Source organism: Pituophis catenifer, unplaced genomic scaffold (genome assembly GCF_029215685.1).
Source record: "Pituophis catenifer annectens isolate HBS135680 unplaced genomic scaffold, rPitCat1.0.hap2 SCAF_3, whole genome shotgun sequence".
Taxonomy (NCBI): domain Eukaryota; kingdom Metazoa; phylum Chordata; class Lepidosauria; order Squamata; family Colubridae; genus Pituophis; species Pituophis catenifer.
Window position 1 is genome coordinate 70,078,864 of NW_027256883.1, and position 14,778 is coordinate 70,093,641.

A 14,778-nucleotide genomic window follows, 5' to 3' on the forward strand; every position below is an offset into this window, starting at 1 on the left:
CGTTCCTCAAATAACAGCAAAATTAGTGACATTTCTCTTATCATCCCGTCAGTCTCGTTAATCATAGTTTGAGGCTTATGTAAAGCTTAGATTGTTGTATTACTTCAAAACAGTTGCCATTTGCAATGAAAACTAGCAGGAATTAAAATCTTGGTTTCAAATAGTTCATGCTACAGCGAAGTGGCCTAGAGGTAGAGCACTCAACTCACAGTCAGGAGGCTGTGAGTTCAATCCTAGGTAGTGGTAGATATTTCTCTGGGTGCAAAGAGAAAATATCTGCTGCGAACTCCATATAGGCATCGGGAAGGGCATCTGGCCAGTAAACACTCAGCTCTGTTTAGTCACCCTGACTCCATCCTTATGCAAGGGATTACAGGGTCTTTAAAAGAAAAAAAATAGTTCATGTTATATGAGAATGGGTATGGACAACCTGCTGATCTTAGGTAAGTTTGCGATTATAGCTAATGTGCTGGAAGTGTAAAGCAAAAAAGTTGACTTACTTTGTCACATAAACATAGTCAAATGTCAGGAGAGCATAGTTTAAATTGCATTGGCTGTAGGGAAGAGCTGTCATTGCCTGGAGTAAGTCCATGAGTCCATGTTTCCATAAAGCCTGCATTCAGCAATATTAGACAATCAGCGAACATTCTGAACAAGCAATAAATTAAGGCTGAATATGGTATCAAATTTGGTTATTTCCAAAATTGTATTCAACACTGCCATCAATTTTGTTAAAAGGCTACAATCAAGTAGAATGCAGACAACACTGGGAGAGTGAGCAGAAATAATGCCAGCTGCTGCAGTTTAATGCTTTTAAACAAGTGCAATTGAAATCTTATTGCTTGCATTCAAGGATTAAGGTCAATAGCCAATATAATTTAATAGCTAATGAATTCTCAATAAGCAGAAGACCTTAGTGATTCATAAATACAGTCTCAACTGCACCATCTGAATGTTATTTATCCAAAATTCCAATTTCTCCTATATCTCCGTTTGATCCCTATAGACAGAGCCAGCAGTGTGGGGTTTTTTTTTTTCCTTCTTCAAATCTTCATGAAATATAATACACATAATCTAAGATAGTGGTTCACTAAAACCCTAAAAAAGGAGCATGTCCATGAGCTAGAATGATGGGACAGATTTCAGAAAGGACTTCATCAGCAAGACTCAAATCACAGGGACCCAATTTGCAACCAAATATACACTGGAGGGTCTGTTTGGTCTTCAGTTCATTACCCAGTTAATTGCTACAGACACCATTGGGGATAAATGAAGCCATTAGCATCGTGCAGAGGAGTGAGCTCACACAAAGCAGAACTTTCCAGTTAGGTTTTGGAACGTGGAACCTTAAATGCTTGAAATCAGTCCAGACAATTGCCAGGAACACTTTCCCCAGAGAGCAGTCAATTATATTCATTTTGAATGAATTAAGGACACTTGCCACCACTCTTCTACTGTCTTTTCTCCTTTACACATAGCAACATAACGAAGTTTGTACAATACCACAGTCTAGTATTATCTCATTTCCTTAAAAGACTCAATATTTTGTTGCAGTTGAAATGCTGTATGTTTCACTGATTGTCACTCAATTTCAGGTTTGGGACAATTCTGATGTCCTACTCAAGGTTGGAATTGTAGGATATAATGTTATTCCCAGTGGATAGCTGGGTCTATTTAAATGCCAGTCACCTGCCAAAGGATAATTTCGGATTTTCAGTTGCAAATGATAAAATCAGGGACAATGGCTTCTGTCAGCTGTTCAGGGTGATGTCATCTTCAGGACTTGGCAAAAAGCAGTATCCATAACCAATGTAGATTCCACTACCAGTTTCATTGGATTTTATTTATGCATGGATTGAATTTTTAGAAACCTCTTCAAGCTCTAAAAGCTTAAGACAGAGCTCATCCTTCCTTTTTATCACGGTGAATTTAGACAGTATCTGGCCCAAAGTCATACAATGAGCTTCATCATTGAATGGAACTTAAATCTGGATCTCTAACATTGTAATCTAATATTAAAGGCTGCACTTGTGTTTCAGTTTAGATAGCAAAATGCGAGCCACTCTTAGTAAATACAGATGCACCATAGGATCCACATAGCATTGATTATATGTCATCAAGCCATTGTCAATTCTTAGCGACCACTTAGATAGATTTTCTCCATGATTATCTGTCCCTAATTCAGTCCTTCATATCTTCCAATGAAGCTCTCCTCACAATTGTAACTGAGTCAGTGGTGGAATTCAATTTTTTTTAGTACCAGTTCTGTGGGCATGGCTTGGTGGGCATGATGTGGCTTGGTGGGCATGGCAGGGGAAGGATACTGCAAAATCTCCATTCCCTCCCCACTCCTGGGGGAAGGATATTGCAAAATCCCCATTCCCTCCCCACTCTGGGGCCAGCCAGAGGTGGTATTTGCCGGTTCTCCGAACTAGTCAAAATTTCCGCTACCGGTTCTCCAAACTGCTCAAAATTTGTGCTACTGGTTCTCCAGAACCTGTCAGAACCTGCTGAATACCACCTCTGAGCTGAGTCCATCCATCTTGCTGTGGGTTATCTTCTTCTCTTTCCTTTCACCTTTCTCAGCATTAGAGTTTTCTCTAAAAACTAAGATCAAATCTTCTACCAGGCACCATGGCTTTAAGGAATAGATATTAACCGAAGGGACAAATTAAAAGGGATATGTGCAGGGAAGATAAACTAGCTGTAAAATGATAGAAATGGGATTTACCAGGTTAATAATATCTTAATAGAAACACAAGCTCTCTGAGATGGTGCAGGTTTTACATTTCAGGAAAGCGAGAACAACAATGAATTCTTAGAATTTCTATAATATTCCAATCGCTTCACATAGATGATCTTGGAATCCTTGTACCAGGCTTGTAAAGTAAAGCAGACAAACGCAAGTATTATTAGTACCAGGAAGCTAAGAAACTTGTGGCTGAATGTATGCGAATTCCCCATTTTTTTGCTTATGGCTGCTTGACTACAACAGCTGCCACAAATAAATGAAATATATCCAAATGGATGGAGTTCTGTTACAGAAGGCTTATTCCCTTCTATCTAGAATTATTTAGTCACAGGAATTACCCACTTTAATCCAGGACAGGATTAAGCAACTTTGATCATGTATTTTACTCCAACCATGCAGGCACCAATTTTTGTTAACATTCAGCAGCTGAGATTACCAAAGTGCTGAGTTACCCTGTTTCCTGTGGCTGTCAGTATTTCTCTTTGCCAGCTCCTCGCTTTGCAAAGATGACATAAGCAGTAGCCCTGGCAACCATCCCAGTGATCCTGAGCTCGGTTCCAGCTGAAAGCCAATTGCTATCACCCTGCATATTTCCAGTGAATCAGACAGGCATAGGCTCAGCTTAATCTTGTTAGCACCAATGAGGCAGTTTTCAAACATTTCGGCAAATCGAATCATCCCTAAGGACCACAAGTTAGGAGACCAGAGGTGGAAAAAGGGGGAGCAGGAGAAGGGAGGGGAAAGGATAACCATCTAAGGTATGATTAAAGCCAGGCATACATTCTCTCTCTCTCTCGTTCACCCCCACCCCTCTGTTTTTGTACCTGTCAGCAACTCTGTTCTTTTCTGTTAACACGCTCTTTCCTTCTTCCATTGCTGGGCTCAGTCTCCCTCAGCTGGAAGACTCAAAGCAACTACCAGCTATGGACAGCAAGAACTGGAATAGCTCATCTATCTGCAGAAAGAAGCCTCTTTGATGGTTCCCCAGTGGATGTAATTGTGCTCATTACTGTCCATTTACATTTCATCACTTGATTATCACAAATGCCTCATTACGGTTGATAAGGGTTTGCCACTGAGCTGCTCGCTAACTATTTGTTTCCGAGCTTTGCTGTCATCAGGCAGGGCCCCCTCGGTAGAAAGCAAAAGGGAAAAAGAGATCGGGAAGGAGCGGAAAAAGGGAACCCGGTAGAAGGAGGGGGAGAGCGAAGGTCGCGGATCGGTTTTTACGAAAGGCAGCCTTTTAAATCGATATTTAATAAAGTGGCTACAGCCATGTAATGTATGCAATTCCCTGGGCAGGCCTGAATCATGAATCCAAAAGGGTCATTCCTCCCTTCCTCCCCCCTCCCCGCTTGCTTAACGTAACTCAATCAGGCTTTGTGTGCTGCTTTGGCACCTGTGTCCCTGAGTAGCGCACTACAGAGGTAATAGAGTTATGATCTGATGAACAGAGCTGATAGGTTTTAAATGGATTAACTAGGTGTCTGCAGGTCTGGTGATGAATACATCAGGAGAAATAAAAATAAGGATCCTGAGAACAACTGGAAGGGAAGACAGGCCTTGTGAAATCATAAGTCCTGTTTCTCAAGAGCAGTGGAAGTCGTTATCCAGGAGTGTGACATAACAAGCCTCTTGGTTTTGCTGAAAGTGTGATTCTCGATTTCACTAAAAAAAAATAAAAAGGAAATTAAAGAGATGGGGTCCAACATGTCTAAAATCCCAGGTAATCTGAGAGAATTCTTAAAGAGCAATCCCCCATAGGGATTACAATGTTGGTACCTGCGATTTTACATGGGCTAGGAATATAGAGTTTATCATCTTCTGTTCTGGATCTCTGAAGATGAGAAACAGGCAAGTAGAGTTAGTCCCAAATTGGCTTAGATCAACGGTGAGTTTCACATATTCTTAACACCGGTTCGCACCAGTGGTGAAATTCAATTTTTTTTACTACCAGTTTTGTGGGCGTGGCTTGGTGGGCATGGTGTGGCTTGGTGGGCATGGCTTAGTGGGCATGGCAGGGGAAGGATACTTCAAAATCTCCATCCCCACCCCACTCCAGGGGAAGGATACTTCAAAATCTCCATTCCCACCCCACTCTGGGGCCAGCCAGAGGTGGTATTTGTCGGTTCTCTGAACTTCTCAAAATTTCTGCTATCGGTTCTCCAGAACCTGTCAGAACCTGCTGAATAGCACCCCTGGTTTGCACGCACATGCACCTTCCATGCATGCGCCTGGCCTTCCGTGCATGGGCTTTGCTCGCACGCACACCTTCTATGCATGCGCCTGGCCTCGAAAACATTGCTAAATAGGACGACATTATGCCGCAGTCGCTGCTACCGGTTCACCCAAACCAGTCTGAACTGGCTGAATACAATCTCTGGCTTAGATGCTTGACTGCCACATCGCTGTCAGTGGGTGTACTACAGAACTTGAAATGCACAGTAGGTAAGAGAATTTCTTTGGTCACTTCTTGGTAAAATCTAAAGTCCTGAAACACAAGAAAGGGTTTGTTGCCTGTGTAAAGAAAGCCAGATATATTTTTTGGGGTCCTGAGAAATGGCATTTGGCTGTCATGGCTACTTGTGAATGATCCCATTTAATACAGAAAGATTTCCCAGGCTGAACAGCCTTTAGAAATCATGTTTACCCTGATGCTGCACATTTGAGTCTGAGCAAAACTGTGTTGTAACATTCCAAGGAAGGAGCAATGTGATTTGTTTCTTCTTAATGCTCTAGTGCCACGCAGCCTCTACCGCAGGCAGAGCTGAAATCTGTAGTCAAGATGTATAGGGAAATTACATCAGATTTATTTACAGGGAGCCGTTTATGTTGAACCAGCAGGTTTCCATTGTGTCAGCAATTCTCTGTTGTATTTGTTTGTTAGTAGGATATCAGGCAAAGAGTACAACCCTATTAAGCCTGTACATTACATTTTGCAGAATGGCAAAACTCTTGTCCCTCCTCATTCTACAGAATGAGAAAAGGAAAGAAATCTTTTACCACTAAACATTCCTAGTAGCAAAGTGTAAGTGGCTAGTCAATGCTACCGTCACAAGCACAATTTTTCAACTTCCTATATATTTTCCATCTGAAAACAAATTTGCACAATAGAATAGAATAGAATAGAATAGAATAGAATAGAATAGAATAGAATAGAGTAGGGTAGGGTAGGGTAGGGTAGGGTAGGGTAGGGTAGGGTAGGGTAGGGTAGGGTAGGGTAGGGTAGGGTAGGGTAGGGTAGGGTAGGGTAGAATAGAATAGAATAGAATAGAATAGAATAGAATAGAATAGAATAGAATAGAATAGAATAGAATAGAATAGAATAGAATAGAATAGAATAGAATAGAATAGAATAGAATTCTTTATGGGCCAAGTGTGATTGGACACACAAGGAATTTGTTTTTGGTGCATAAGCTCACTTTGTACATAAAAGCCATAAGTGATAAATCATGATCACAGTCATCATAAAAATAGATTCATCATAAATCATAAGATACAACACTTAGTGATAGAATCAACATAAATCGTAATAGGAAACTAAATAAAAAAATATAAATCATAAAAATACAAGCAACAAAGTTATAGTCATAAGTAGAAAAGGAAATAGGTAATAGGCAAGATGAGAAGAATACACAAGAATACACCATACACAATTGCAGTCAGTGCAATGCAAAAATATGAGGGTTTTAATCTGGAAAAAAATCAATATTTATATCAGTCTAATCATCACTAATTGGGAAGAGACTGGGACAATAAAAATAAGATTCAACTTGAAATTCAAGGGGAACTATAACACAAAATGCCAATTGGTGCTCTTTACCCCTGTCTCAGTTGAGTTAGGACAAGTGATGGATTTATTTCCAGGCAGCATCAACAGAAACATTTCAACATTTCAGCTGATGATGGGTTCAATTCATTCACCATTTGGAAGGAGGCATGGTCCAGGGCATTGGCAAATGTTTAAAATAGCACACAAGTACAAAGTAAGTAAGGTAAAATCAAATAGTGATAATGGATATCCCAATCAGAATAAGGCTCATTGCCAATAGCATCCTGTGCCAAAATCATACAGTAATTTATACCCAACTTCAGTCTAAAGTGAAATATGTTAATCAATGGACAAGCATGGCTGATTGGATATTTCTAGATGCAGCCCCACCAGCCAAAATTATCATGTCATCATCTCCACTGGGTTTTTCATACCTCAGTTCAAGGATCTATTCATTAACTATAAATCTAAGGACCACAATACCTAAAAGAATTCCTCTTTCTGTATATTTCAATCCAAATCTTAAAGTCACTTTAGAACTTGTTCCAGTTATCTTCCCATAGTAAGGTAACCAAGATGGCTCATAATTTGCAGGGCCTTCTCAGTTGTGGCCAGAAGCTATGAAGGAGGTATCCAGGCAGAACTGTTGATCTCAGAATTTATTTATTTCATTTAAATGTCAACTCTGTTTGATTATCTGCCATCAGATTGTTGTCAACTTTTAGTAGCCATATACATAGATTTTCTCCAGTCCCTAACCTGGTTTTTCAGGCATTATAATGGCTGTAACTGAGTCCATCTATCTTATGCTGGCTGTACTCTTCTTTCTTTCTTTTCCTTCCACTTTTCCCAGAATTAGAACTTTCTTCAGATTTGGGTCCTTGTATAATATGTTCAAAGAAGGATAATTTTAACCTAGTCATTCAAGCCACACATGAAAATTCTGGGTTGATTTATTCAAAGATCCATGTTTGAATCTTTGTTTTCTAGTTTTGAATCTAGTTTTCTTAGCTGTGAATGACATTTTCAGGAGTCTTCTCCTGAGTCTTCTCCAACACCAAAAGCATCAACATTCTTCTTCCCCTGCCTCTTCAAAATCCAACTTTTACTTGTTTGAACCTCTGTTGTCCAGTAGTTGTTTTGTTTAAACCATTTGTTTACTACTATGTTATAAATGTTGAAAGTTTTAAGCTATATTTTCTATGTTTTATTCATTTACTATTTCTAGACAATGGTTCAAATGTAATTTGAAAGTCACCCTAGGAGGAAAAATTGAAGAATAACTTAACATCCCAAACCAACCAACCCCAATAAGTGATCTGGACATCCTTTCCCTTGTAGTGATAGCCAAGCTTTCGTACTACAGCACTTACAATATAAACACAATGTGCTGGACAAACGGAATTTGTGCAAATTGGCCTTCAGTTGCCTGAAAAAACTCCTTATAGAGCAGAGGTGTCAAACTCAAAGACTGGGGGCCCGATCCAGCCTGTGGGGTGCTTAGATCTGGTCCGCGAAGCCACCCTGGAAACAGCAAAAGACCAGCCTGCAGTGCCTCTGCCAGCAAAAACGGAGCTCGGGAGGGCTGCGTGCGAGTGGGTGGAGTGGGTGCTCCATCATTGGAGATTTCCAAGAAAATATTAAACAACTATTGTGTATTTGTCAACTGGACAACTATTTGCCTGAGATCCTATGAGGACTCCTGCCTTGGGCAGGGGTTTGGACCAGAAGACTTCTAAGGTTCCTTCAAGCCCTATGATTCTATGAAATACATTGCATCACATTATGTTGAAGCCAACAAAAATGGAGTGGCCAGCAGGAGGCTGATTCCAATACAATGGCCCTTTTTCCTGTAAAAGAAAGTGAAGATAAAGTCTGACTCTTGTTAAAAACAATTACAAGCTGGGAGCCAGGAAGAAAATGTGTTTGCCTGGGGAAGGGGGAAAAAATATCCTTAATCACTGTAAAGTTACACACTGGACCCTAGTAAGGAGTTATAACCAATCTACATTTCACAACAATAAGGAATTTTCACTGAGGAAAACTTCAAGGTGGAATGAAAGAGATCACATTTATTGCTTCAGTGATATGGGAAATGAGCTGAAACTTTCTCAAAGGAAATACTGTTTGGAGAGCTGAGAATGATAAGGCAGTTAGCCGTGCTCTGCTCTTTAGTTCTCTGATATCTGAGTTGTGAGGCAGGTTGCTCATTTATGCAAAATTGTTTTATTGGGCCAGGAAGGCAAAGCTGCATGAAGAACGGACACTGCCAGAGGTCCCTGTGTTAATGGTTCCAAATCAAAGTATTAAAACTCCTTTTAATTTCAAGTTTCAGCCTTTTGGGATTGCAGAGAATTTTTTCATTCTTATTCAATGATCAGAAGCAAGAGGCATCAATAGGGTAAGAAATAATACCCATCAAATGAACTTCCAAAAGGTAAACGTACCTCCAAGAAAAAAAGAAAAAGTTTGCCATCACACCCACAGATACAAAAAATGGCAAAGTTGCAGCAAAGTAAGCTTTATTTTGCCACAAATTCCAGACTTTGGGGTGTTGCTGCTACAACAATCCGCACTGTTGTTGAATAAGGTATCTCTGATAAAGAAGATACCCGGACAGGCGCTTTAATAGAATATCTCAAAATACAGGGATAATTACATAGTTGAAAAATTATTTATTCAAGTATTTTCACTTTAAATCTCAGTACTAAGAAATGGCACAATAACTTCCTTCCTCAGTTACGCAGACTTTCTAACCCTCATCTGTCTCCCTGAAGTAGAAGCAGACAAGATACAAAACAATTAGTCCTCAATTTACAACAGATCATTTAGTGATGGTTCAAAGTTACAATGGCACTGAAAAAAAGTGATTTATGACCATTTTTCACACTTACAACCGTTGCAGCATCCCCATATTCACGTGATCAAAATTTGGATGTTTGGCAACTGACTCATAGTTATGACGGTTGCAGTATCCCAGGGTCATGTGATCACGTTTTGTGATCTTCTGACCAGCAAAGTCCATGGGAAAGACAGATTAACAACTGTGGCAAGAAAGATAGGGCAAAATTCACTTAACAAATTTTCACTTAGCAACAAAAATATTGGGCTCAATTGTGGTCGTAAATCGAGGTCGCTATCTCTACTACACTTTAGCCACAATGTTCCCTGAGATACCTCCTCTTGTTTCTCTTAGGCTCGGTGCCACTTCTGACTTTTAAAAATCATAAACAATTTTTTTTTTAAATGTAATAGGAAGCTAGCGTACAACAAAGCAAACTATTAGCTTCTAATATCTACTTGTAGCTAACCTTTAGCTACCTAAAGGTTCTATTAGAATAATAGAGAAAACCTTGGGGACTACTTCACTTCCTGGTAAATTAGTATTTTGAGATGATCATATCCATCATGGGGGCTATATGATATGGATGATATATTTTCATGCGCACCGTTCTGAAATGCCCTTTATGTATTGTGAGATGAATACTTTCCACACATAATGTAGAAGACTGATGTCTATGTACTTTTGATAATTATAACCTGCTATGGGGTATTTTTTTTAAAAAAAATAATAATTAAAGTGATACACCGATTTTTAAAATAAACTAAGTCTGAATGTCTATGTGTGATTATGAATTTCACTATCAGCCTGCTTGTTGAGAAATGCTTTTTTTTTTTTTAGTAGCATAAATTATTCTTAAACCACCAGAAGCTTGTTCTGGAGGAGAAATGGAGCCTGACTAACCCAGAAACAGATTTAAAAAGAAAAATGTCAGTAAAGATTTACTTGCATTAAATTAACCAATTAGAGATTTCTGTGTGATTCAGGCTAATATTGACTAATTATCTGGTTTTCTTTTGGTTGTCTAGTCAACGGTAAAGATTTGCTTGCTATAAATTAACTAATTAAAGATTTGTGTGATTTAAGGTATATGGCTGAATAATTATTCTGGTGTCCTTTTGATTGTCTCTTGCTTCTGCTGTTCTTTCATCTGGGAGCCTCCATTCCTATCCTGATTTTTTTCTTTTAAAGCAGGCAGGAAAAAGACAGGGAGCTTCAGAGCTGGAGACCTATTTAACAAAGCTCCCTTGCTCAACTCTTTTAAATAAAAGGAGGGCTCAATTAATGGTTTTTCATTTTGATGGCCTGGCTTTTAAAGAACTTAACAAAACTATATTATTTCTGGGGGGGGAATGAAAAAGAAGGCATTTACATGACTATTCGTCCCTCATAGATATTCAATTATTTTCACTTGTATTCTCATACACTGGGTAATTTTACTTACTTTAGAGAGGAAAGACAAAACATATGGAGCAATTAAATATATACAATATACAAGATCTAATATACACAAGCAATGTACAAGATCTAATTTCTAAATACACTTCCAGCCAAGGTATCTACAGATAGAATTGCTCAAATATTGTAATGGAGGTAAATTCTTCAGGCCATTATATAATTAATGGAGATTGACTATCATCCTAATTAAGAATCCTTTTGGATGGAGTAGAGTAGAGTAGAGTAGAGTAGAGTAGAGTAGAGTAGAGTAGAGTAGAATAGAATAGAATAGAATAGAATAGAATAGAATAGAATAGAATAGAATAGAATAGAATAGAATAGAATAGAATAGAATAGAATAGAATTCTTTATTGGCCAAGTGTGATTGGACACACAAGGAATTTGTCTTGGTGCATACGCTCTCAGTGCACATAAAAGTAAAGATACATTCATCAAGAATCATAAGGTACAACACTTAATGATAGTCATAGGGAACAGATAAGCAATCAAATCATATTAGGAAACAGTAAATATAAACCATAATAAAGTTACAGTCATACAGTCATAAGAGGGAGGAGATGGGTGATAGGAACGATGGAAGATTAATAGTAATGCAGACTTAATAACTAGTTTGACAGTGTTGAGGGAATTATTTGTTTAGCAGAGTGACGGCGTTCGGGAAAAACTGTTCTTGTGTCTAGTTGTTCTTGTGTGCAGTGCTCTATAGCGTCGTTTTGAGGGTAGGAGTTGAAACAGTTTATGTCCAGGATGTGAGGGGTCTGTAAATATTTTTACAGCCCTCTTTTTGACTCGTGCAATATACAGGTCCTCATACAGGATGCATAACTTTTCACAATATTCGTTTATTTTTCCCCTTGTTAGATTCCATACCAATGGTACATTGATTACAAAGACTCAAACTCAGAGCTAATGCATCTTGCTAATGTTAAGACACATTGTCCAACCTTGCATAGAGCCTTCAGTAGAGATGATGGGTGTCATTAATATAGTGAAGTACGTTGTGCAAATAGGTGATTTTTGTCCAGTGCAGTGGCTTCAGGGAGATGTTGAATTGGGGTTGTGTATATGAGAGGAAAATAGATGTTAGGGATCCCAAAATAATTTTCCATTCACTGGAATATTCTGGACACTTTTATTCTTTATCACATGTCTCCTTAGAGGCCTCTCTGGGAGCATAAGCATAGATAGGAAAGTGGGTTTCAGTTTTTTAGAATATGCTGAACATGTCATGTTTTTTTCTCTTTTTGCTGCTAAACTGAAGGAACAGGTTTGTCAGGTCATTCTTGGTATCAGTTAAAGCATGAACTGATTTCCAAGTGTTTTCCAGCTCAGCCCAACACTGCAAAATGCTCTTGGAGATATTAGTATTCTCTTATAGTTGTTTGCTGGCTGCTAAGGCAATTATCTTGCTTTAATTTAGATCACTAATGATATTATAAGCTAGTTTGATAATGTAATTTTTTCTGATCCTTTGATACTAGATTCGCTGGTGAATTTGGATAGAGTTCTCCTAATATATAGGGAAATGGAATGACACTGAAGATGCAATAAAAGAGGAAGAATGAATATTTATTCTGCTGACTTGCTATTTAGAGTAAGTGATTATTTCTAAGAATAGCAGAATTGGCAGCTGGTCTGTTATTAGACAGATTTCTACAAAGCAATGGTGCTGATGTCTCAGAAAGATCACTAAAATCTATGAGATTTACATTCCAACGTTTGATATCTTCTAGGGCAGGGGTGTCAAACTCAAGGCCTGGAGGCTGGATCTGGCCCATGGGGTGCTTAGATCTGGTCCATGGGGTTGCCCTGGAAACAGAGAAGGACCAGCCCATGGTGCCTCTGCCAGCGAAAATAGAGCTTGGGAGGGCCGTGGGAAGCCTCCCGGGCTATGTTTTCACTGGCAGAGGGTTGTAGGAGGCCGTCGCAGCCAGAACTGGAGCTTAGGAGCCCATTTTCACCGGCAGAGCACTTAGGCCACCACAGGCATCCCCAATATGAGTGACGTTGAGCTGGTCACGCCCACCCTGGCCACGCCCACCCCAGACCACCAAGGTCAAACACAACCCTGATGCGGCCCTCAGTGAAATCAAGTTTGACACCACTGTTCCCGGGTTTGAAATAATCTCTTTCAAGCCAAAACAATTGTTCCATCTTTTACACTGGCTGAAGACTAATTTATAAGATAGATATGAGTGCTTTAGTCCTTGATATTTTTTCCAACTACAGCTGGTATTTACCAGCTTTGCAGCGTTCTAACGTATATTTTCTCTAATATGCACACCTTCTTAAGATATATCAATTTTAGTTGAATATATACCAGGGCTGCAAACTTTAAGAAACCTGATTCACTTTATTTATTTATTTAATTTGTTTGCCACCCATCTTGCATTGAAACAACTCATTAGCCTCATGTTAATTGGCCAAAGACAAACAGCCCAATCCTATACATTTTTACTTTGAAGTCCCATATATGTAATAGCCTTTCTTCCTAAAAAAATGTACTTCAATGGCTGATTAATTCTAAATTAACCAGGACAAATTTCAATTACAGTGAGCAATCAAAAGGCATAATTGCTATTTTTAAAAGATTTTGGTCCCAGTACTAAAATAAAATAGATTTTCCGTGTTTTGAACTTTTTAGCTCAATTTCTTGAAATCTGAGGAATTAACTGATTTGCAATCCAACAGTAGAAAGTGACATACAGTAGATCAGCCCCCATTAAACAGGAATCTATAAAACAATTTAAAAATGGAACATATAATATCACATGTTTTAGATGAAGGAATGAAGATGCCTCAGTTAAATATTGCATTTAGTCCAGTGGTGGGTTTTTACCGGTTCAGCACAGTTCGGCCGAGCCGGTAGTGGCAGCGGTGGCGGCATCAGCGGGAGACTCCGTCCACCCGGCTGGATATCATCATGAGCATCACTCTGTGCATGCGCAGAAGGTTCTGCACATGAGCAGAAGCACCCTGAGCAAGCTCCCAGTTCTGAACCAGTAGCGAGGGTAAGTGAATACTACTACTGATTTCGTCTTTGAAAACACAGATTATTCTATGCTCTCATAGAGCCAATGAGATTAGAGGAACAACTGGAGCTAGCAAAGAACTAGCTGATTAATTCTCTGCAAATACAAAAGTTTACTACATCCAACCTTGGACACATTCCAGTGCTGCCATCCAATGATCCACACACAGAGAAGAAAACCTCTATCCCCAGGTTTGGTAAGAACACAACCTTCAGTCCAAGGGAAAGCATATACTTTGCACCCAAAGCATTCCAGATTCAGGCCCTGCTATCTCTAAGTAGGACTGAAAAAACTCTTTATCTGAAACCCTGGAGAAATGTTGCTTGTTAGGGCACCTAATATTATTGGGCAAATATTTGTGGGGTGGGGGAGAACATTTTAATCAATACTTTTGTTTTGACTATTTTGACCAAATCTGACTTTACAGGTGGCAGAGGCAGAATCTCTGGCCCATTTTTAGCATTCTTTGGGGAAGTAGCTTATAGGTAGATTGAATTTATCAAAGTTGTGCTACATTTTGCAGGTTTGGAGAGAGAGAGAAAAGGGAGGGAGGAAATCATGAATCCCCACAACTAGTTAGGCTTTTAACTAGTAATCTCCCTCCCTCCCTCCCTTTCCCTCTCTCTCTCTCTCTCTTCCCCTCTCTCCCTCTCTCTCAACCTCTATCCCCCTCTCCTCTCCCTCTCCATCCCTCCCTCCCTCTCTCCCCCTCCCTCTCCCCCCTCTCTCCCCCTCCCTCTCAAGTTAAGATCTATTGCAAAGAGCCAGGAAGCTCTAGCTATAAAGAAGTTGTCTCAAAAATCAAATCCTCAGCCTCTTCCTCCTAACTTTTCAAGCCTTTTGTCCAAACCTCAAAATTAACTGCCATTGTGGCGCAGCAGTCTAAACTGCTGCTGTTAAGCACTTAGCTGCCAGCTGCCTG